Here is a 25,343-nt window from a genome sequence, read left to right as displayed (position 1 = left end):
TCCACCAAATACTTGGGGCAGTTCCGCTTCTAGTGCCCAGTCCCTTTGCAGTAGAAGCACTTAGTCTTAGGCTTAGGACCAGACTTGGGCTTCTTCACTTGAGCAGCAACTTGCTTGCCATTCTTCTTGAAGTTCCCTTTCTTTCCCTTTGCCCTTTTCTTGAAACTAGTGGTCTTGTTAATCATCAACACTTGATGCTCTTTCTTGATTTCTACCTTCATCGATTTCATCATCATGAAAAGCTCGGGAATCGTTTTCATCATCCTTCGCATACTATAGTTCATCACAAAGTTCTACTAACTTGGTGATGGCGACTAGAGAATTCTGTCAATCACTATTTTATCTGGAAGATTAACTCCCACTTGATTCAAGCGATTGTAGTACCCAGACAATCTGAACACATGCTCACTGCTTGAGCTATTCTCCTCCATCTTTTAGCTATAGAACTTGTTGGAGACTTCATATCTCTCAACTCGGGTATTTGCTTGAAATATTAACTTCAACTCCTGGAACATCCATATGATCCATGACGTTCAAAAACGTCTTTGAAGTCCCGATTCTAAGCTGTTAAGCATGGTGCACTAAACTATCAAGTAGTCATCATATTGAGCTAGCCAAACGTTCATGACGTCTGCATCTGCTCCTGTAATAGGTCTGTCAACTAGCAGTGCAGTAAGGACATAATTCTTCTGTGCAGCAATGAGGATAAACCTCAAACCATGGATCCAATCCGCATCATTGCTACTAACATCTTTCAACTTAGTTTTCTTTAGGAACATATCAAAAATAAAACAGGGGAGCTAAACGCGAGCTATTGATCTACAACATAGATATGCTAATACTACCAGGACTAAGTTCATGATAAATTTAATTTCAATTAATCATATTACTTAAGAACTCCCACTTAGAAAGACATCTCTCTAATCTTCTAAGTGATCACGTGATCCAAATCAACTAAACCATAACCGATCATCACGTGAAATGGAGTAGTTTTCAATGGTGAACATCACTATGTTGATCATATCTACTATATGATTCACGCTCGACCTTTCAGTCTCAGTGTTCCGAGGCCATATCTACATATGCTAGGCTCGTCAAGTTTAACCTGAGTATTCTGCGTGTGCAAAACTGGCTTGCACCCGTTGTAGATGGACGTAAAGCTTATCACACCCGATCATCACGTGGTGTCTGGGCACGATGAACATTGGCAACGGTGCATACTCAGGGAGAACACTTTTATCTTGAAATTTAGTGAGAGATCATCTTATAATTCTACCGTCAATTAAAGCAAGATAAGATGCATAAAAGCTAAACATCACATGCAATCAAAATATGTGACATGATATGGCCATCATCATCTTGTGCCTTTGATCTCTATCTCCGAAGCATCGTCATGATCTCCATCGTCACCGGCATGACACCATGATCTCCATCATCTTGATCTATATCAATGTGTCATCACATGGTCGTCTCGCCAACTATTGCTCTTGCAACTATTGCTATCGCATAGCGATAAAGTAAAGCAATTATTTGGCTCTTGCATCTTATGCAATAAAGAGACAACCATAAGGCTTCTGCCAGTTGCCGATAACTTCAACAAAACATGATCATCTTATACAACAACTTATATCTCATCACGTCTTGACCATATCACATCACAACATGCCCTACAAAAACAAGTTAGACGTCCTCTACTTTGTTGTTGCAAGTTTTACGTGGCTGCTACGGGCTTAGCAAGAACCATTCTTACCTACGCATCAAAACCACAACGATAGTTTGTCAAGTTGGTGCTGTTTTAACCTTCACAAGGACCGGGCGTAGCCACGCTCGGTTCAACTAAAGTTGGAGAAACAGACACCCGCCAGCCACTTGTGTGCAAAGCACATCGGTAGAACCAATCTCGCGTAAGCGTACGTGTAATGTCGGTCCGGGCCGCTTCATCCAACAATACCGCCGAACCAAAGTATGACATGCTGGTAAGCAGTATGACTTATATCGCCCATAACTCACTTGTGTTCTACTCGTGCATATAACATCAACGCATAAAACCTAGGCTCTGATGCCACTGTTGGGGAACGTAGTAATTTCAAAAATATTCCTACGCACACGCAAGATCATGGTGATGCATAGCAACGAGAGGGGAGAGTGTTGTCTACGTACCCTCGTAGACCAGCAACAGAAGCGTTGACACAACGTAGAGGAAGTAGTCGTACGTCATACCGATCTGACCAATCCAAGTACCGAACGTACGGCACCTCCGAGTTCTGCACACGTTCAACTCGGTGATGTCCCTCGAGCTCCGATCCAGCAAAAGGTTGAGGGAGAGTTTTGTCAGCACGACGGCGTGATGACGGTGATGATGTTCTACCGACGCAGGGCTTCACCTAAGCACCGCTACGATATGACCGAGGTGGAATATGGTGGAAGGGGGCACCGCACACGGCTAAGGAACAATCACGAAGATCAACTTGTGTGTCATGGGGTGCCCCCTTGCCCCCGTATATAAAGGAGGGAGAGGGGGAGGTGCGGCCGGCCCTAGGGGTGCGCCTGGAGGAGTCCTACTCCCACCGGGAGTAGGACTCCCCCCTCTTGCCTTGTTGGAAAAGGAAGCGGGAAGGGAGAAAGAGGAAAGGGGGGCGCCGCTCCCCCCTTCCTTATCCTATTCGGACTAGGGGGGAGGGGGCGCGCGGCCTGCCCTGGCTGGCCCTCCTCTTCTCCCTTATGGCCCATGTAGGCCCAATAACCCCAGGGGGGGTTCCGGTAACTCCCCGGTACTCCGGTAAAATCCCGATTTCACCCGGAACATTTCCGATATCCAAATATAGGCTTCCAATATATCAATGTTTATGTCTCAACCATTTCGAGACTCCTAGTCATGTCCGTGATCACATCTGGGACTCTGAACAAACTTCGGTACATCAAAACACAAAAACCCTAATTACGTTCGTCATCGAACTTTAAGCGTGCGGACCCTATGGGTTCGAGAACTATGTAGACATGACCGAGACATGTCTCCGGTCAATAACCAATAGCGGAACATGGATGCTCATATTGGCTCCCACATATTCTACGAAGATCTTTATTGGTCAGACTGCATAACAACATACATTGTTCCCTTTGTCATCGGTATGTTACTTGCCCGAGATTCGATCGTCGGCATCTCAATACCTAGTTCAATCTCGTTACCGGCAAGTCTCTTTACTCGTTCCGTAATACATCAACTCGCAACTAACTCATTAGTTGCAATGCTTGCAAGGCTTAGGTGATGTGTATTACCGAGAGGGCCCAGAGATACCTCTCCGAGAATCGGAGTGACAAATCCTAATCTCGAAATACGCCAACCCAACAAGTACCTTCGGAGACACCTATAGAGCACCTTTATAATGACCCAGTTACGTTGTGACATTTGGTAGCACACAAAGTGTTCCTCTGGTAAACGGGAGTTGCATAATCTCATAGTCATAGGAACATGTATAAGTCATGAAGAAAGCAATAGCAACAAACTAAACGATCAAGTGCTATGCTAACGGAATGGGTCAAGTCAATCACGTCATTCTGCTAATGATGTGATCCCGTTAATCAAATGACAACTCATGTCTATGGTTAGGAAACATAGCCATCTTTGATCAACGAGCTAGTCAAGTAGAGGCATACTAGTGACACTCCGTTTGTCTATGTATTCACACATGTATTATGTTTCCGGTTAATACAATTCTAGCATGAATAATAAACATTTATCATGATATAAGGAAATAAATAATAACTTTATTATTGCCTCTAGGGCATATTTCCTTCACATGACACATAGGCAAAACTAATGAGGTGGCGCCTAGTCATAGCAACACATAGGCAAAACTAATGAGGTGGCGCCTAGTCATAGCAACACATAGGCAAAACTAATGAGGTGGACATGACACATTGGTCATGATCAGCTAGAAATAAGGCAACGGACCAGTGCTATCTGCTTTATGACCATTTCGTGTAAGGAAATTACGACCTTTCTGACCAAAATGGTCATTATAGTTTAGGGTTTGGAGCCCCCCGAATAGCTTTTGACCAATTGGTCTCAAATGGTCATAGATCTATGACCAATTCTTCCAGGATCACTGACAGAAGGTCACTAGTTGATATAAGGAAATAACTAATAACTTTATTATTGCCTCTAGGGCATATTTCCTTCACATGAAACATAGGCAAACTAATGAGGTGGCGCCTAGTCATAGCAACACATAGGCAAAACTAATGCGGTGGACATGACACATTGGTCATGATCAGCTAGAAATAAGGCAACGGACCAGTGTTATCTGCTTTATGACCATTTCGTGTAAGGAAATTGCGACCTTTCTGACCAAAATGGTCATTATAGTTTAGGGTTTGGAGCCCCCCGAACAGCTTTTGACCAATTGGTCTCAAATGGTCCTAGATCTATGACTAATTCTTCCAGGGTCACTGACAGGTCACTAGTTGACATATTTCTTGTACTGCCCCTCCTCCTCCAGCTCCTCCTCCGCTACGGGCAACACGGGGCAGGAGGGGACCTACTTGACGGAGCTGCTCCTCTCCAAGGGGTACGAGGTGCATGGTGATGGTGGCGCCGGCGCGGGGGCGGCGGCGGTTCGTGGTGGAGAAGAGCAGCGTGAGGGTGCTGGCGCCGGAGCACATATGGGGCCACCACGACGCCGCCATCGTCAACTTCGGGGTGCCCGACTACGGCGGCACGCTCACAGGCGTCATGCTCTACCTGGACAAGAAGGCCACCGGATGCGCCGAGTTCCCGGCCAGGTTCTAGTCCAAGTCCGGCTGCCCCGTCGTCCTCCTGCTCGACCGTGGAGGTACACACGCCACACACTCACTAGTTACCTTCAGGCATTAACCCTGCTGATTTGATTGATTGATTGATCGATTCCTGGCTTCGGCTAATTCTCACGGGGAAGACACTGCTGATGCGCGACTGTGTGAGCCTGAATTGTCCGACGATTTACGGTGCCACTGAATTTAGTTTTTCCAATGGTGATGTGTTAACTGGGAAGGAAGCTACTGATGGGAGTTAGTACTACTAATATATTAGCCTATTACGTACACATGCTAATTAGTTTAGTGCTAGTAGTATTACTTTAATCCTGTTGATGTAGATATATCTCCAACTCAGATATGAGAGATTTTCAGAAGCTTCTTAATCTGCAGAGGGGGAAGGGACTTTACAAGTGGAGATCAATTTTGTCGTGTTCCATGTAGTTAGATATTTTGTTCTAAAAGGTAGCATTAGGCGACCTTTCTTGGTCTAATATATCATGCATAACTAGTCAAAAAATTGAATACTAGCGAAATTTATTTTAAAAAACACCAAATTCAAATGCAACCTGTGGGAACGCGCCAAATTCAAATGGAATTTAGTACTCCCTCCAGAGTATAACACACCAAACTAATATTTTCCTGATATATTATCTTCAGTTTGTTCCCCTTTGGTCTACGTCAACAGTTTCAGATATCTGCCTAACCTGCCAACTCTGAACCTAGACAGCAAGAAGAGTAGATTCAGACATGGATGCAGTATAAAAAACAGCCATTGCATTTGTTGGTGCCCATTTCATTTGATCCAACCATCGCAACGCACCTGATCACAACACCTCCACTACCAACTCCAATCGGTTGGTGCTGTGAGCAATTCCTTCAAGCCAAAGAGAGCATCAGACAGACCAACAATCCGTCTCATCCTTCCTTGATTAATTTCCAAGCAAAGAAAGAAATAATTCCACATTTTCTAACCACCTTCAAGCATCAGATCAACTATCTGTTTCATCATCCTTCCTTGATTGATTTCCAAGCAAAGAAAGGAAGAATTACAAACTTTCATTTTGTGTAGTAATAAATAAAAAAATGAATTTTGGTACAAAACTCTGGCTGTAAATTAACAACAATTTGACTGGCGTTTGTACTGTCCTAACAGAGTGCTACTTTGCGCTCAAGAGTTTGAAGCTTTCTCTGGTCAAGAGTTTGAAATGATGTTGTTGGTTGTGCAGGTACTGCGCGCCGGACCGAGAGGAGGACTTCGGGGAGGGGTACGAGGGGAAGCAGGTGGTGGTGGAGAACCCGCGGCAGCTGTGCGTGCACCGGGTGGCGAACAAGAGCGGGCGGCCGTGGGCGTGGTGGGACTTCGCCATGGACTACAAGCTGCGGTGCTCCATGAAGGAGAAGAAGTACAGAAAGGCGTGTGTGGAGGAGGTGGCGGCGTCGCTGGGGCTGTCGCTGGAGAAGGTGCTAGCATGCATGGGCGACCCCAACGCCATGCCGATAACCCGTGCTGTCCAAGGAGCAGGAGGACCAGATCGGGCGCGGGTCAAGGGGGGACGTCACCATCCTGCCCACACTCGTCATCATCGACGTCCAGTATAGAGGTATGGCTGGCATATATGGTATGCTGGTATCCATCAGTGGCATTCTGCATGACCATCTTGGCACATTGCAATGGGAATATTTAGACCAGTACAGTTCTGAATTGCTATTAACCTACATATTGAAATGGTGAATATGTTAGCACATATTTCCCATACGTGAAGAGCATCAGTTGAACTATAGTCCTCTGATTAAATGAATAAAATGAGTGTTGGCCTGAAGCTTTTGCTTGTTCATTCGTAGGATTCATCAAGGTGTCCAGTGAACTATCCATTATTCTTGCCTATTAGCTTTTCAGGTATTAGGCATTTTGTACTGAAGCAAACTTCTCTGTTTTCGATTATGATAACAAACTTGTCTTTCTGTATTGTGTGATACATTCAGAATATATGTTATCTTGGTATCCATCAGTAGCATTTTGCATTACCATCTTGGCACATTACATTGGGGGTATTTAAATCAGTACCGTTCAAAATTGTAGTTGGTGAATATGTTGGCCCATGTTTCTCATACGTGAGGAGCGTGAGTTGAACTATAGTCCTACAGTTAAATGAATGAAATGGGAGTCTTGGCCTGTGTTGGCCTGAAGCTTTCACTTGTTCATTTGTATGATCCATCAAGGTGTCCAGTCAACAGTCCATTCTTCTTGCCTATTTGCTTTTAAGGTATCAGACATTTTGTCCTGAGCATAATGAGGTCACTATCCTTGAGTTAAACAATTGACATCATATATGATGTGACGCAATGCCTAGTGTGTATCTGGGCCATCTGGCAAAGGCAAGAGATACCCTACATGATTCACACAAAATAGGCTTCAGGACAAGCATTGTAAGTATAGTATTGGCTTATGTTTGTCTGCTACATTTGACAAGTTGCTGGCAGAAGGGATGGTATATCTATCTTCAGGCTTCAGCAGCCAAAAGTATATTATATAGTCTAAAATTCTACTCTGATCGTGCCGGAATCGTCATGGCGAAGCTGCTGCTGAATCTTAATGATGTTTGGGTTTCATAGTGCGGGGAGCGGGGCACGTGTACGATGGCTTCCTCCGTCCGCTAGTGGCGAGGCACAAGGATGACATCGACCGGTCCAGTTGGAGCTGAGGGCCAGAGCGAGGGACGTGACTGCGTCACAACTCAAGGCGGCGGCTGCCATCAGTCAGGTGTGGCTCTTCGAGGCTATCCAATGTGTTTCGTCGCAGCTATTGGCCGTGAGATCAGGCCGGGCAGGCGCCGCACATTGACGAGTGGTCCAATTTTTGGATCAGGCTATAACAACTTACGTAGGTAGTTGCTTATGTAACTGTGCGATAGAATGGAATTATACATGAGTTGCTGCTACAAGGAGGAACGTAGTTGCTTATGTAACTGTGCGATAGAATGAAATTATACATGAGTTGTTGCCACGATGAGGAACTGGAAAAGATACGTTAACTGTGTGATAGAATGAATTTGGTTGGTTTTATTTTTTAAAATTCATAATAAGTTAGTAGTGGCGTGGGGATAAAATGGCGCGCTACTAGTATTTAGGATACTAGTAGCGTTGGGACTATAGACGCGCTACTACTATTTCATTAGTAGTAGCGCAGTTCACCATAGCAGTAGCGCGGGTTCGACCCACGCTACTACCAACTTTTAGCTGTAGCGCGATACTAGTAGCGAGAGTACCCTCGCTACTAGTAGCCATTTTACCCGCGCTGGTAGTAGCCTTTTCCCTAGTAGTGTAAGGATGAAATAATTGGTCTTGCTTCTATTGCTGTGCCTCCTACTGATCCTCTAGAACAATATCTGCTAGACCATGAAAATGATTTACATATGCATGAAAGAAATGAAATAGATAAGATTTTCTTTGAACAACGTCCTCTGCTTAAACACAATTTGCCTATTAAAACTCTAGGAGGTCCTCCTCCACCTAAAGGTGATCCTGTATTTGAATTAAAGCAATTGTCAGGCACTTTGAAATATGCTTATCTTGATGAGAAGAAGATATAACATGTTATTATTAGTGCTAACCTTTCATAACACGAAGAAGAAAGATTATTGAAAGTTCTAAGGAAGCACCGAGTTGCTATTGGATATACTCTTGATGATTTAAAGGGCATTAGTCCCACTTTATGTCAGCACAAGATTAATATGGAACCTGATGCTAAACCCGTTGTTGATCACCAACGTCGGTTAAATCCGAAGATGAAGGAAGTAGTAAGAACGGAAATACTAAAACTTCTGGAAGCAGGTATAATCTATCCTATAGCTGATAGTAGATGGGTAAGTCCCATTCATTGTGTCCCTAAGAAAGGAGGTACCATTGTTGTTCCTAATGATGAGAATGAACTGATTCCACAAAGAATTGTTACATGCTATAGAATGGTAATTGATTTAGAAGCCTTCAAAACACTCACATTTTTGCTTCCTTGATGGATACTCTGGTTTTTCACAAATACCTGCTTCTCAACCTAATCAAGAAAAGACCACTTTCACTTGTCCCTTTGGAACTTATCCTTATAGAAATATGCCTTTTGGTGTATGTAATGCACCTGCTACCTTTCAAATATGTATGACTACTATATTCTCTAACTTTTGTGAAAAGATTGTTGAGGTTTTCATGGATGACTTCTCTGTTTATGGGAATTCTTTTGATGATTGTTTAAGCAATCTTGATCGAGTTTTGCAGAGATGTGAACAAAGAAATATTGTCTTGAATTGGGAGAAGTGCCACTTTATGGTTAATGAAGGTATTTTCTTGGGTCATAAAATCTCTGAAAGAGGTATTGAAGTGGACAAAGCTAAGGTTGATGCAATTGAGAAAATGCTATGTCCTAAAGATATCAAAGGTATTCGTAGCTTCCTAGGTCATGATGGTTTCTATAGGAGATTTATCAGAAATTTGTCTAAAATTTCTAGGCCTCTTACAAATCTTTTGAAAAAGGATGGTCCTTTTGTTTTTGATGATGATTGTTTAGAAGCCTTCAAAACACTCAAGAAATCCTTAATTTCTGCACCTATTGTTCAACCACCTGATTGTAACTTGCCTTTTGAAAATATGTTTGATGCTAGTGATTATGTTGTTGGTGCTGTTCTAGAACAAAGAGTTGATAAGAAACTAAATGCTATTCATTATGCTAGTAAAACTCTAGACAGTGCTCAAAGAAATTATCCTACTACTGAAAAAATCTAGAAGTGGTGTTTGCCTGTGATAAATTTAGATCTTACATTGTTGATTCAAAAGTAATTGTTCACACCGACCATGCTGCTATTCAATATCTTATGGAAAATAAAGATGCTAAACCTAGACTTATTTGATGGGTTCTCTTGCTACAAGAATTTGATTTGCATATCACTGATAGTAAAGGAGCAGAGAACCCCGTAGCTGATAATTTGTCTAGGCTTGAAAATGTGCTTGATGACCCGCTACCTATTGATGATAGCTTTCCTGAGTAGTTAGCTCCAATAAATGTATCTCATAACACTCCTTGTTATGCTGACTATGCTAATTACATTGTTGCTAAATATTTACCACCTAGCTTTACATACCAACAAAACAAAAAAATTCTTCTATGATTTAAGACACTACTTTTGGGATGACCCACATCGTTATGAAGAAGGAGTAGATGGTATTATTAGATGTTGTGTACCTGAGCATGAACAGGGGAAAATCCTATGGAAATGTCACTCCGAAGCTTATGGAGAGTATCATGCGAGAGACAGAACTGCTCACAAGGTATTACAGTCTGGATTTTATCGGCCTACTCTTTTGAAGGATACTCGTAAGTTCGTCTTATCTTGTGATGAATGTCAAAGAATAGGTAATATCGGTAAGCGTCATGAAATGCCTATGAATTATTCACTTGCTGTTGAACCATTTGATGTTTGGGAATTTGATTACACGGGACCTTTTCCTTCCTCTAATGGGTATAAACATATTTTGGTTTCTGTTGATTATATTACTAAGTGGGTAGAAGCTATTCCAACTAGTAGTGCTGATCACAACACCTCTATTAAAATGCTTAAGGATGTTATTTTCCCAAGGTTTGTTGTCCCTAGATATTTAATGACTGATGCTGGTTCACACTTTATTCATGGTGCTTTCCGTAAAATGCTTGCTAAGTATGATGTTAACCATAGAATTGCATCACCTTATCATCCTCAGTCTAGTGGTCAAGTTAAACTTAGCAATAGAGAAATAAAATTAATTTTTCAAAAGATTGTCAATAGGTCTCGAAAGAATTGGTCTAAGAAATTAGATGATGCACTTTGGGCTTATAAAACAACATACAAAAATCCTATGGGTATGTCTCCTTATAAAATGGTTTATGGAAAAGCTTGTCATTTGCCTCTTGAGTTAGAACTCAATTATGATTTTAAACTTGCTGGTGAAAAGATGTTATTTGACATTAGTTCATTAGATGAATGGAGAACCCAAGCTTATGAAAATGACAAGTTATTTAAAGAAAAAGTTCAAAGATGGCATGATAAAAGAATCCAAAAGTGTGAGTTCAAAGTTGGAGAATATGTTCTTTTGTACAACTCTCATTTCAGATTGTTTGCAGGAAAACTCCTCTCCAAATGGGAAGGACCCTATGTTATCGAGGAGGCTTATCGGTGTGGAGCTATCAAAATAAACAATGCAGAAGGTACTAACCCGAAGGTTGTTAATGGGCAATGAATAAAACATTATATCTCAGGTATGCCCATTAATGTTGAAAGTAATATTATCCAAACTATGACACCGGAAGAACACATAAAAGAGACCTTCTGTAGCACTCCAGAATCGTGAAAAAAGGGTGGTACGTGATACGGTAAGTAAACGAACTCCAGAAAATCCGCAAAAATATTTTTTGTCAGTTTTGGAATATAAAAAAATTTAGGAAAATAAGAAACGAACGGGAAGCGCACCCTGGTGGGCACAAGACACGATGGCGCACCTAGCTTGCCCTTGCCAGGCGCACCTAGGTGGGTTGTACCCACCTCGGGTACCTTCCGGGCTCCGTTTTTCTACAGCTTGCTTGTTTCCAAAGATAAAAAATCTTTATATACCCCCCGAACCTATTGATCAATGTATGGCGGAGAAATTTTCGGTTCTATTTTCTTGTTGTTTTTGGTTAGATTTGTTGAGCCAGGCATCGTGTCTTCCTCTTCCTCCAACAACCTGGAAGAGGATGCCTGGTTGATGAAGATCGAGTTGAAGAGAGAAGAGCTCGTAGAAGCCGTCACAGGGGACAAGGGCAAGCAGGCTACCGTAGATCAAGCACCGACAGTTGAGCAGGCCTGGCCTGTTGAGGAAGAAGAAGAAGATATCCTTAAACCTTACTGATACGTCTCCAACGTATCTATTTTCCAAACACTTTTGCCCTTGTTTTGGACTCTAACTTGCATGATTTGAATAGAACTAACCCGGACTGACGCTGTTTTCAGCAGAATTGCCCTGGTGTTATTTTGGTGCAGAAATAAAAGTTCTCGGAATGACCTGAAACTTCACGGAGAATATTTTTGGAATATAAAAAAATACTGGCGAAAGAATCAATACTAGGGGGCCTACACTCTGTCCACGAGAGTGGGGGGGCGCCAACCCCCTGGGCACGCCCCCTGCCTCGTGGCCCCCCTGGAGCTCCACCAACCTGAACTCCAACTCTATATATTCACGTTCGGGGAGAAAAAAATCAGAGAGAAGGATTCATCGCATTTTACGATACGGAGCCGCCGTCAAGCCCTAATCTCTCTCGGGAGGGCTGATCTGGAGTCCGTTTGGGGCTCTAGAGAGGGGAATCTGTCACCGTCGTCATCATCAACCTTCCTCCATCACCAATTTCATTATTCTCACCACCGTGCATGAGTAATTCCATCGTAGGCTTGCTGGACGGTGATGGGTTGGATGAGATTTATCATGTAATCGAGTTAGTTTTGTTAGGGTTTGATTCCTAGTATCCATTATGTTCTGAGATTGATGTTGCTATGAATTTGCTATGCTTAATGCTTGTCACTAGGGCCCGAGTGCCATGATTTCAGATCTGAACCTATTACGTTTTCATGAATATATGTGAGTTCTTGATCCTATCTTGCAAGTCAATAGTCACCTACTATGTGTTATGGTCCGGTAACCCCGAAGTGACAATAATCGGGACCACTCCCGGTGATGACTATAGTTTGAGGAGTCCATGTATTCACTAAGTGCTAATGCTTTGTTCTGGTACTCTATTAAAAGGAGGCCTTAATATCCCTTAGTTTCCAATAGGACCCCGCTGCCACGGGAGGGTAGGACAAAAGATGTCATGCAAGTTCTTTTCCATAAGCACGTATGACTATATTCGGAATACATGCCTACATTACATTGATGAACTGGAGCTAGTTCTGTGTCACCCTATGTTCTAACTATTGCCTTAGGAATCGCTTCTGACATAATTATCCATCACTGATCCATTGCTTAAAAGCTTTTCACATATTGATCTTTGCTTAGTTACTTTTCCGTTGCTACTGTTACAATCTCTACAAAGCCAATACTATTACTTTTGCCACTGCTACCGTTACTTCCATATTACTTTGCTACTAAATACTTTGTTGCAGATATTAAGTCTTTCAAGTGCGGTTGAATTGACAACTCAACTGTTAATACTTGAGAATATTCTTTGGCTCCCCTTGTGTCGAATCAATAAATTTGGGTTGAATACTCTACCCTCGAAAACTGTTGCGATCCCCTATACTTGTGGGTTATCACTTACTATGCTCATCTTACCCCGACTGAGATTGAAGCCTTTTGAATCATTGAAACGGTTCGTGTGCAAAGTAAATATCTCATTCGTGAAAATATTCTGCATCAAGAGCACATAATCTTCCTCCGGAGCGTCATCCATAGATTGGAAAATCTCTTGATCGTGAAGGACATGATCGCTGCTACTTCATCACCACCTTCTTCTTCATCACCAAAAGAAAATTGAGTATCGGGTATGGGCACTCCCCTTGGCTTTCGCCAAGCTTGGGGGAGGTTCCCCGGTATCGTATCACCCCACTATCTTTTTCCTTTACGTATTTCAGTTCGATCCATAGTCATCTTTTGCTTTAGATGAATAAAAGTTTAGTTTGATCCTTTCTTTTTGAGAGTTTGCTTAGTGATATATCCTTGTAATCGTGTGCGAGATATATAATAAAGTTTAGTTTGAGTTTTTGATTTCTTTACTTTCATGTTCCAATGAAAAGAAAGGAAATAAATGAAAAGATCATATGCTAATCTTATGGTAGGTGATGACACCACATAAGGAAAAGTATAAGTAGAAAATTTTATTAGAGATTGACAAAAATAGCATTGGTCAATGATGCAACTCATGAAAGAATTAATAAGGGAAGAGAAGATTCACATATAAATATACTATCCTAGAAATATTTTGTGATTGTGAGCCCCCATCAAAATATTATATGCCAAAATTGTTGACGTTGGACAAGGAAGACAACTTAATGATTTATGTTTGTTCATATTCACATAGAAGTTATATTGTCATAGATCCTTCAACATGTGGTGCTTGCCCCCATCTTTGCCAGCCAAAAATTCCGCACTAAGTAGAGATACTACTTGTGCATCCAAAAACCCTTAAACCCAAATCTTACTTTCAAGAGTCCACCATACCTACCTAGGGATTGAGCAAGATTCTTCAACTAAGTTGTCATCGGTGCAATAAGGAAATACAAATTGCTTCTAAAAGTGTGAGATCATTTAGTGTAAGAGAAAATCGAGCTTCCAATATAGACTACATAAGGAGCAAAATGAGTGAATCTAGATTCTAATCTAAACTATATCTATAATTCTACATACATTTGTATGTAGTTCATATTGAAATCTCTAAAAAAAACTTGTACTTAGGAACATAGGTAGTTGTATTTTACATCATTTGTGCAATCTCAATTTAGCTTCTAACATTTACTAGTTGCTTGTATGTACATATATGAGCGGTACGGATCCCCGCTTCGATCCCTTTTGCATACGGGGCAATGAGATATTCATGAACAAGCATCAAGGGAGGAAACTAAGAAAGATTGTTAGGTGAAAGAAACGGGTGATTGGAATTAAGCTCTTTATTTACACTTTGTCCAAGACAACAGTGAACTTTAGGATGGCAAGTAATTTGTTGCATTTTCCCCCTGCCCACAACAAGTTACTCTATTAGACCTCAATATCTGATATTTTCCCTTTTCAGTGGTTTCCGAAGCTATTTATTGTTGATTACCTTGCAAAATACATGACCGGAGTGGAGGCAACTAAGGTTAAAGTATATAATTCATGCTACCATGATAATGCTCTAGAAGTCTTCCTGAAGGCGGTGAAGGATGGGCGGGCGATCGTCACAAGGGGTTGGACGAAAGTGGTTCGTGCCTATGGCATGCAGGAAAGCACATTATGGGCATTCCGCTTCTTCAACACCATGGACAGTCAAAATGATTTACGCTTGTCTCTTCACCTTTACCACCTTTAAATATTGTGGTTCATCATACTTAATTGTTGTCTAATCCTGTAATTACTGAACATATTATACTGGCAATTTTATTTATGGATTCGTTGTTGAACCATTGTGCTGAGATTTTTGAATTGCACGTTTCATATTTCAAAATTTGCAATTCGAATAATAAATTACAGGCAAAAATAAAAATATACAGGAGCTAATAATATAATGTGCACATGATTAGAAAGAAAACAACGTGTGCAATGTAAAAAGAGAACAGACGGTCATGGAACTTTGCAAACAGTTATGGCAATAAAAGCGCTTGTGATGGATAGCCCAATGCCACACAGTTTTCTTCATCAAATCGTGTGTGATGTAGTTGATAAAAGAAAACAGTTAACCAAGGCAGAGCGTTTGTGATAGTTAGACCTTTCACACACGAGCCTATACATAAAACTGTGCGGGATGTACATACGAACGGAAACGTTTTCCTTGGATTGACTGTGTGGGATGTACATAAGAACCAAAATGTATTCCTTGGATTGACTGTGTGTGATATACATATGAGAAAAAACATTTTCCCTGGATTGACTGTGTGGGATGTACATACGAATAGAAATGTTTTCCTGGGATTCATCGTGTGGGATGTACATACGAACGGAAATGATTGAGTTTCGATGCCTCGCCCGATCGCACACGAGATCATTTTGCCCTAGCCTATGTCCCAAGAGGGCCTATCCCCGGCAGTTTCTGGGTCGTGTGGGAAGGACCCCCTATCGCCCACACTCACTTGGCGACAGTTCCAAATGTCCTCATCGAAAGGGGTTAAAAACCGTTTGTATAGCACCGACGCGTACCAGTGTCTGCTCCTCGTTCGGTTCAATAATCTTACTTATCGAAAGGACTACGATAGATCCCCTATACTTGTGGGTCATCAGTATATACTAACCCCTCACGCTGATGGTGAAATTGCGATGGTAGGGTTACACCCTCTTTTGGATGTGGTGGTAGAATGACACCTTAGTGGTGCTAGGTTGAATTTGATATGCCATATGATCATGCATTCTTACTATTGTTATTTTGCTCCATTGCTTGCTGCTTGAACTATTGCTAGGACAAGTGTTATGTAGTGTTCCACGGGAGGGATCCGGGGGTTTACAGTTCATAGGAAGGATGCAATGAAGAAATGTCAGGTTACAAGAACAACATCCATAGAGGGTTTAAGACTAGGCAGGTGGCAGAGGATGCTTACTCAAAAATTTTGTGATAGCATGCATGCGATGTTGAAGTTAGCAAGGTGGATCAACACTGTCGGATGAAGAACTTCATCATCATCGTCCAGTTCATCGCCATTGCAGTGTTGTGGCATTGGTGTGTTCGGTGTGATCGCATGTGAGGTGAAGCGGGTAAGCTCAGCACCTAGGGTACAAGGTTAGCCCACCTCACAACCTTTGTGCAACCAAACACCGAGTAGTTGCATGAGAGGAGATAATGCAGGACACCAAACACCATGACAAAACCAACCCCCTAGTGCAGGCAGCCTCGATGCGGCACAAGTAGAAAACATGGCTTTGGTCTAGGCCTGAAAAGGGCATTAATCCCGGTTCCCCTACGAACCGGGACTAATGGGTGCATTAGTCCCGATTCGTGAGGCCAGGGCGCCGGCCGGGCCTCGGGGGCCATTGGTCCCTTTCGTCTAACCCCTGTGGTCCCGGTCCCAGACACGAACCGGGACCAATGGCCCTAGCTCCTGGCCCACCACCTTTAGTCCCGGTTGGTGGCTGGAACCAGGACCAAAGGATGTCCTTGGTTTTAGCCACAAACCGGGACTAAAGAGTGGCCTATATATACCCCCGCCCCTGCCCGCTGCTCTGTTTTTGTGCCGGACATGGGAGAGCTTTGTGGTGCTCTAGCTCACCTCCTATGCACATGAGGTGTTCGATGAAATGCCCAAGCCACACTTAAGCTTTCTCCTCTCTAAGATCCTTCTCCAAGCTCCATTTTCCTCAAGATTTGTCTAGGTTTGGTGGTCCATCCTGTCCCATCCCCGTCCTCACCCCCGTCGACCACCCGCGGCGATCTCGTCGCCGGCACCACCGTGGTGAGCCTCTTGTTCTTTTCTTCTTTCTAAAAGAAAAAAAGTTCTTACTTGTACGATTTAGATAGATACTTGTATAATTTGCTTACTTTTATTATAGTTTGTTATTATATAGTGCGATGGTTTTGGTATCCACCTCCGTCGGCCCTCGTCCTATCTGTGATTCGAATGTGGTATATAATGTCTTATATAACTATTTGGTTCATTTAGTGTTTATGACAATTATGCCGACCAACGTGACATAGATGTTTTTATCTAGGAGGTATGTGAACTGAAAATTCCTACCGACCCTATTGTCGAGAGGTTAAATTTAGTTGAAGAAGAAAACAATTACCTGAAGAAAAAATTGAAAATAATTTAGGAGGAGAAGATGAGATTGGAGTTGCATATTGCGGATGTCGTCGATGATCACAAGAACAAGATGGATGCAATGTGCTTGAATATTATAAAGATTAGAAAATATGCCATTCATACCGAGGCTTGGTATCATTATGTCGTTGGATCAATTGTTACCTCGGTTGCAATTATGATCGTATTTGTTGTTGCATTGAAATGTTTAACATAATTTCAGTGTATGGTTTAATTAGATGCTCTAGAGAGCTATATGTTGTTCAATGAGAACTATATATGTATGAACTTTATGTATTTATTTTTTAGTAATAACATTTGATCACTACTGTACTTTGGTTTTAATGTGATGATGAACTTCTATTAATTTGGCCAGTTCTGTATCATGATGTTCTGTAATGGTTTTTGACACACTTAATTATATATAATGCATGTAGATGAACCGGCAATGGATGTACGATGACAGACGCACCTCCGAGTACATTAAGGGCGTGCATAATTTTCTCGAAGTGGCTGAGGCAAAGAAGCTGAATGGTTTTATGTGTTGTCCATGCCCTATATGTGGGAATACAAAGTCTTACTCTGACCAGAAAATCCTTCATACCCACCTGCTTCAGAAGGATGCCACACTATAATGTTTGGACCAAGCACGGAGAAAGAGGGGTTATGATGGAAGACAACAAAGAAGAAGAGGATGATGGCAACTATGTGCCCCCTGAATACGGTTGCTTCAATGGGGGAAGCTGAAGGTCAAGAGGAACCAGACGATGTGCCCGATGATGATCTTCATCGGTTCATTGTTGATGCAAAGAGACAATGCGAAAGTGAAAAGGAGAAGTTGAAGTTCGATCGCATGTTAGAGGATCACAAAAAAGGGTTGTACCAAAATTGCGAAGATGGCAACACAAAGCTCGGTACCACACTGGAATTGTTGAAGTGGAAGGCAGACAATGGTGTATCTGACAACGGATTTGAGAAGCTAATGAAAATATTGAACAAGAAGCTTCCAAAGGATAACGAATTGCCCGACAGTACATACGGAGCAAAGAAGGTTCTATGCCCTCTAGGATTGGAGGTGCAGAAGATACATGCATGCCCTAATGACTGCATCCTCTATCGCGGTGCGTACGAGGATTTGAACACATGCCCAGTATGTTGTGCATTGCGGTATAAGATCATACGAGATGACCCTGGTGATGTTGAGGGCGAGCGGCCAGGAAGAGGGTTCCTGCCAAGGTGATGCGGTATGCTCCTATGATACCACGGTTGAAACATCTGTTCAAAAACAAAGAGAATGCCAAGTTGATGCGATGGCACAAAGAGGACCGTAAGAAAGATGGGAAGTTGAGAGCACTCGCTGATGGGTTGCAGTGGAGAAAAATCGAGAGAAAGTGGGGGAAGGGGGCTTTGTAGGTGATGCAAGGAACGTATGGTTTGGTTTAAGCGCGGATGGCATTAATCCTTTTGGGAAGCAGAGATGCAATCATAGCACCTAGCCCGTGACTCTATGTATCTATAACCTTCCTCCTTGGCTGTGCATGAAGTGGAAGTTCATTATGATGTCAGTTCTCATTCAAGGACCTAAGCAACCCGGCAACGACATTGATGTGTACCTAAGGCCATTAGTTGAATAACTTTTACATGTGTGGAATGGAAAAGGTGTACGTGTGTGGGATGAGCAAGACCAGCAGGAATTTGACCTACATGCATTGCTATTTGTTACCATCAATGATTGGCCTACTCTCAGTAACCTTTCAGGACAGACAAACAAGGGATACCACGCATGCACGCACTATTTAGATGACACCGAAAGTATATATTTGGAAAAATGCAGGAAGAATGTGTACCTGGGGCATCGTCGATTTCTTCCAACCAACCATCAATGTCGAAAGAAAGACAAGCATTTCAAAGGCAAGGCAGATCACCGGAAGAAGCCCGCCGCCCGTACTGGTGATCACATACTTGCTATGGTCAATGATTTACAAGTAATCTTTGGAAAGGGTCTCAGCGGACTATCTGTTCCGAATGACGCTGAGGGATGCACACCCATGTTGAAGAAGAAATCTACATTTTGGGACCTACCCTACTGGAAAGACCTGGAGGTCTGCTCTGCAATCAACGTGATGCACATGACGAAGAATCTTTGCGTGAACCTGCTAGGCTTCTTGGGCGTGTATGGGAAGACAAAAGATACACCGTAGGCACGGGAGGACCGGCAACATGTGCACGAAAAAGACGACATGCCTCCAAAGCAGTATGATGGTCCTGCCAGCTACACTCTTACCAAAGAGAAGGAAATCTTCTTTGAATGCCTGCGCAGTATGATGGTCCCGTCTGGCTTCTCGTCGAATATAAAGGGAATAATAAATATGGCGGAGAAAATTTCTAGAACCTAAAGTCTCATGACTGCCACGTGATTATGACGCAACTGCTTTCGGTTGCATTGAGGGGTCTTCTACTGGAAAATGTCCGAATAGCCATTGTGAAGCTATGTGCATTCCTCAACGCAATCTCTCAGACGGTGATCGATCCAGAAATCGTACCAAGGTTAAGGAGTGATCTGGTGCAATGCCTTGTCAGTTTCAAGCTGGTGTTCCCACCATCCTTCTTCAATATCATGACGCATGTCCTAGTTCATCTAGTCGATGAGATTGCCATTCTGGGCGCTGTATTTCTACACAATATGTTCCCCTTTGACAGGTTCATGGGAGTCCTAAAGAAATATGTTTCTAACTGTGCTAGGCCAGAAGGAAGCATCTCCATGGGCCATCAAACAAAGGAGGTCATTGGGTTTTGTGTTGACTTCATTCCTAATCTTAAGAAGATTGGTCTCCCTCAATCGCGGTATGAGGGGAGGCTGACTGGAAAAGGAACGCTAGGAGCGGACTCAATAATATGTAGGGACGGGCATTCTTGGTCTCAAGCACACTACACAGTTCTACAGAATTCTACCTTGGTGACCCCGTATGTCAATGAACACAAGAATATTATACGCTCCAAACACCCGGAGCAGTGTGACGACTGGATTACTTGTGAACACATCAGAACTTTCGGCCGTTGGTTGCAAACACGTCTCATGGGTGACAACATAGTTTCTGATGAGCTGTACTCGTTGGCCAGGAGACCATCTTCAACTGTATTGACTTACAAAGGGTACGAGATAAATGGGAATACATTTTACACAATCGCCCAAGATCAAAAGAGAACCAACCAAAACAGTGGTGTTTGCTTTGATGCAGCAACCAAGAGGGGAAAGGACTCATATTATGGTTACATAATTGAAAGATCGTGGATGTCGCCTAAAGGGGGGGGGGTGAATAGGCATTTTAAAATAATTACGGTTTAGGCTTGAACAAATGCGGAATAAACCTAGCGGTTAATTTGTCAAGCACAAAACCTAAAACAACTAGGCTCACCTATGTGCACCAACAACTTATGCTAAGCAAGATAAGCAACTATGTGATAGCAAGATATATGACAAGTAACAATTTGGCTATCACAAAGTAAAGTGCATAAGTAAAGGGGCTCGGGTAAGAGATAACCGAGGCACGCGGAGACGACGATGTATCCCGAAGTTCACACCCTTGCGGATGCTAATCTCCGTTTGGAGCGTTGTGGAGGCACAATGCTCCCCAAGAAGGCACTAGGGCCACCGTAATCTCCTCACGCTCTCGCACAATGCAAGATGTCGTGATTCCACTAAGGGACCCTTGAGGGCGGTCACTGAACCCGTACAAATGGCAACCCTTGGGGGCGGTCACCGAACCCGTACACTTTGGCAACCCTTGGGGGCGTCAAATTGCTCGGGGCGATCTCCACAACCTAATTGGAGACCCCTATGCTTACCCGGAGCTTTGCACCACAATGATTGAGCTCCGAACACCAACAACCGTATAGGGCTCCCAAGCACCCAAGAGGAACAAGCTCAAGGGTACCAAGCACCCAAGAGTAATAAGCTTCTCAACTTGTAACTTCCACGTATCACGTGGAGAACTCAAACCGATGCACCAAATGCAATGGCAAGGGCACACGGAGTGCCCAAGTCCTTCTCTCTCAAATCCCACCGAAGCAACTAATGCTAGGGAGGAAAATGAGAGGAAGAACAAGAAAGAGAACACCAAGAACTCCAAGATCTAGATCCAAGGGGTTCCCCTCACATAGAGGAGAAAGTGATTGGTGGAAATGTGGATCTAGATCTCCTCTCTCTTTTCCCTCAAAAACTAGCAAGAATCCATGGAGCTCGAAGAAGGTCAACAATGGGGGAAGAACACGAGCTCAAAAGATAAGGTTCAAAGGGGAAGAAGACCCCCTTTTATAGGAGGGGGAAAATCCAACTGTTATCCCCCACTCAGCCCCACAGAGAGCGGTACTACCGCGGAGGCAGGGTGGTACTACCGCTCATAAGCGGTACTACCGCTCCCCTTCAGCGGTACTGCTGCGCGAGAAGAAAAGGGGCTGGGGCTGGGACCCAGAGCGATACTACCATGGGACCCTGACAAAAACCACACTCAAGAAAATCAGAACTGCCATAACTTCTGCATATGAGCTCCGAATTGAGCAAACTCAAGCTTGTTGAAAACAAGACGACGAGTAGCATCAAAACAGCGACTGGTTATAGTAAGAAGAGGCAGGGGAGGAATGCCAACAAAGAGGAGTGAAACCTCCAACCGAGAAGAACCGGAAAAACCTCCAACATCGTAAACATCATAGAAGAAGCATGCGAACTCCGTTTTTGATGAACTCAAGCTTGTCATCAAGATGACCATAAGCTCTAAGACTCACAAAGAGAACCAAACAAGAACCAAGAAAGATGATGCAAGGATGCAATGGTTTGAGCTCTCTACGGACGATACGATCAAGCTACTCATCGAAAGCCCCCCTTGATAGTACGACAATCGATCCTATAACCTGGTCTCCCAACTACCATCATGAGACCGGTAAAATAGAAAACCTATCAAGGGCAAACCTTTGCCTTGCACATGGCCCACTTGAGCTAGATGATGACGATCTTGACTTCCTCAAGTTGGACCACCTTTCTTGATTGTGTTGGCACGATGAAGACTAGATGATTGCTCCCCCATAGACCACTATGGGTGAGCCACTCTTCGGCACATCTTCACAAGTCCATTGTCACCACAATGGCTGGCAAGCTTCAAGCACTTGATCTCTTTGTGATGATCCACTTGAACTTGCACACGGCAATCTTGATGATGATCACCACTTGATGTCATCCTCTCCATGGGTTGAGAGATATCTTCCTCTTGACACAAGCCCATGAACATGTACCTAACCCCACGTAGAACTCTCACATAGACCATGGGTTAGTACACAAAGCACAATGGACAATGCTTACCAAACCATGGGATCACTTGATCCCTCTCGGTACATCTTCTATGCTTTGTGAGTTGATCAACTTGATTCACTCTTGACTTAGTCTTGATCAACCTTGAATCTTTCCAACTCTCTTCGTTTGGATGATGTCTTGAAGGTAAACATGAATGATCACACAATATTCTTTTTCAAGACATGCTTGCAATAAGCTCAACTCTCAAATGACCAATCTTTGGATAATTCCTTGAATAGCACCTTGGTCGACACAAACTTTTCTTGAAACCAACACATGTACTCCAAGAAAAGCCTATGGACAAAACCTTCAAATATAACTCAAGGCAACCATTAGTCCATAGAGATTGTCATCAATTTCCAAAACCAAACATGGGGGCACCGCATGTTCTTTCAGTGGACATATCACTGGTGCGCGTTGGTCCTAAACAAACGGTTTTAACCCCTTTCCGCGATGGCATTTGGAACCGTAGCCAAGTGAGTGTGTGCGATAGGGTGTCCTTACCACACGACCCAGAAATCATCAGGGATAGGCCCTCCTGGGACCCAGGCTGGGGTCGTGTGCGATCGGGCGAGGCATCGAAACCCAGTCATTTCCGTAGGTATGTACATCCGACAGGTAATCCGAGAAAATCATTTCCATAGGTATGTACATCCCACACGGTAATTCAAGAAAATCATTTCCTTAGGTATGTACATCCCACACGGTGAATCCTAGAAAAACATTTCCGTTCGTATGTATATCACACACAGTCAATCCAAGGAATACGTTTTCGTTCTTATGTACATCCCACACATTCAATCCAGGGAAAATGTTTCCGTTCAGACGTACATCCCACACAGTTTTATGTGTAGGCTTGTGTCTGAAAGGTGTAACTATCACACACGGTCTTCCTTGGTTAACTGTTTGCTTTTATCAACTATATCACACACGATTTGATTAAGAAAACTGTGTGGCATTGGGCTATCCATCGCAAGCGCATTTACTGCTAGAACTGTTTGCAAAGATCCATGACACATTTATAAGGTTTATTAGTTTACAATTAATAATTCCAATATTACACAAATTCACATTTCATATCGAACAGCTGTTTGCCAATTTCATATCAGGCACATACGTATATTATAACATCATAGTACGGTAGCTACATGAAACAGCACAACACAACATATAGCTAGTTCAACTTCATAAGAACAATATATTCATTTCCCTAATCGAGATCATCCAGGCTCATCTTATCCACCTCTGCTTTCAGTTTAGTAAGAACCCGTTTTTCATGGGCCAACTTGGAAAGTGCCTCCTCCTTTGCCAACACCATCTTTGCAAAGTCCGATTTATAAATTCTGAGATCATTCTCCACCTTCAACTTTTTTATCCCGCATCTTGAAATATGCTTTAGCGTTGACAAGACTTTCTCTAAGCCTACGCGTGTTCTCTTCCTCATACATGATCCAGAGCTTCGTTAGGCACATCTTCAAAGACTGTGGCCACTCTTGATCAACCCACTCCAAGTAAGAACACTTCCATTCATCCTATAATATTTAAAACTAGATCAGTAAAAATTGTAGGGGAAATGGGTTTATAGCAACATAGAAGATCACCAATGCTTATTTTGAAAAACTGAAGAAACATGTTAATTATGACATATCTTCTCAAAAAGATCAATGTGCAAATGAAATAATTGGTACTGAGACAACAACCAAATTCTGGAACATTAGAAGCTATAATTAACTACAACGACGCTACAAGTTCTTACTCATGTACAATAAATAAAAAATTGAACATTTTATGAGGAAGGTAACTATAACGGCAATAGCATAGCGACAGTGTTTGGATGACAGCAAAGTGATACTAACAGGTGTGTACATGCACACATTTAGTAACATAGAACTAATAGCACTAAGGCCGTCCACTATGTATGCCAAAACTGGGGTAAAGACAATTGTTCCTACATCTCGCACCGGTGCCCTGCACTGGAGAGCCGATGCAGCAGAAAAAAATCAGGGACCCGGACTCCGGAGCACGTAGTTGCTCCGAGGCCCAGTTCCTTCGTGCCATGAAGATTTAGTATTTTACTGCTTGGCTGCTCGGATGTGTGGACCAAACTTGGCTGCACAAACTACTGAAGCGGTGCCAAATAATTTTCTAATGGCACCGCTGATGAGATGGCAACAATTTAAGATACTAGGTACAAACTGTGACACTGTCTTAGGATGCGTTTGGTTGAAGGTGTGGTATGAATGGGTTGGGACCATGACAGTGTCTGAATCACATCTAACAAATGATTTGTAACAACGAAAGAGGGTCTAACCTTCTCTGCACATGCTAGAAACTTGCTCCCACTGTCCACAGAATCAAACGCAACTAGCTTCACGCATGGAGATTGATGGTGACAACGAGCAGATAGATCTTTAGCCACCCCGCTCCATTTGTTGCCACTGATGGTCTTAGGGAGCTACAAGAGGAAGAAACGACTCATATCGACCTCCGAGTAAAAATCCTTCATTCCAAGTCATAGCCCGAGAGAGAGAAGAAGGGCATACCCGGGTGGTGAAGGAGTAGTAGCCGGAGGAGGAACCGCTGGCGATATCTTTCAAGAAGACCATGGCGACCCCGGCGGTAGGATGCGAGACGACGAGAGCGAGGAAGCGACTATAACTTAGCAAGGAAGGAAGGAAGGAAGGAAGGAGGAAACAGGGGAAATGTGACTTGTGGTCGGGGAGAAATGGGGGTGGGAA

General features: G+C 42.9%; 1 pseudogene; it reads left to right on the top strand.

Annotated features, from left to right (window-relative positions):
* Positions 1 to 4,579: 4,579 nt before the first annotated feature.
* On the top strand, positions 4,580 to 6,526 carry LOC147965285 (vacuolar-sorting receptor 3 pseudogene; annotated as a pseudogene).
* The last annotated feature ends 18,817 nt before the right edge of the window (positions 6,527 to 25,343 follow it).

The sequence above is a fragment of the Triticum urartu genome, chromosome 6A, assembly GCF_056163025.1.
Source record: "Triticum urartu cultivar PI428250 chromosome 6A, HENAU_Tu73, whole genome shotgun sequence".
NCBI classification, from domain to species: Eukaryota; Viridiplantae; Streptophyta; class Magnoliopsida; order Poales; family Poaceae; genus Triticum; species Triticum urartu.
This window is presented reverse-complemented; position numbering and strand designations above follow the sequence as displayed.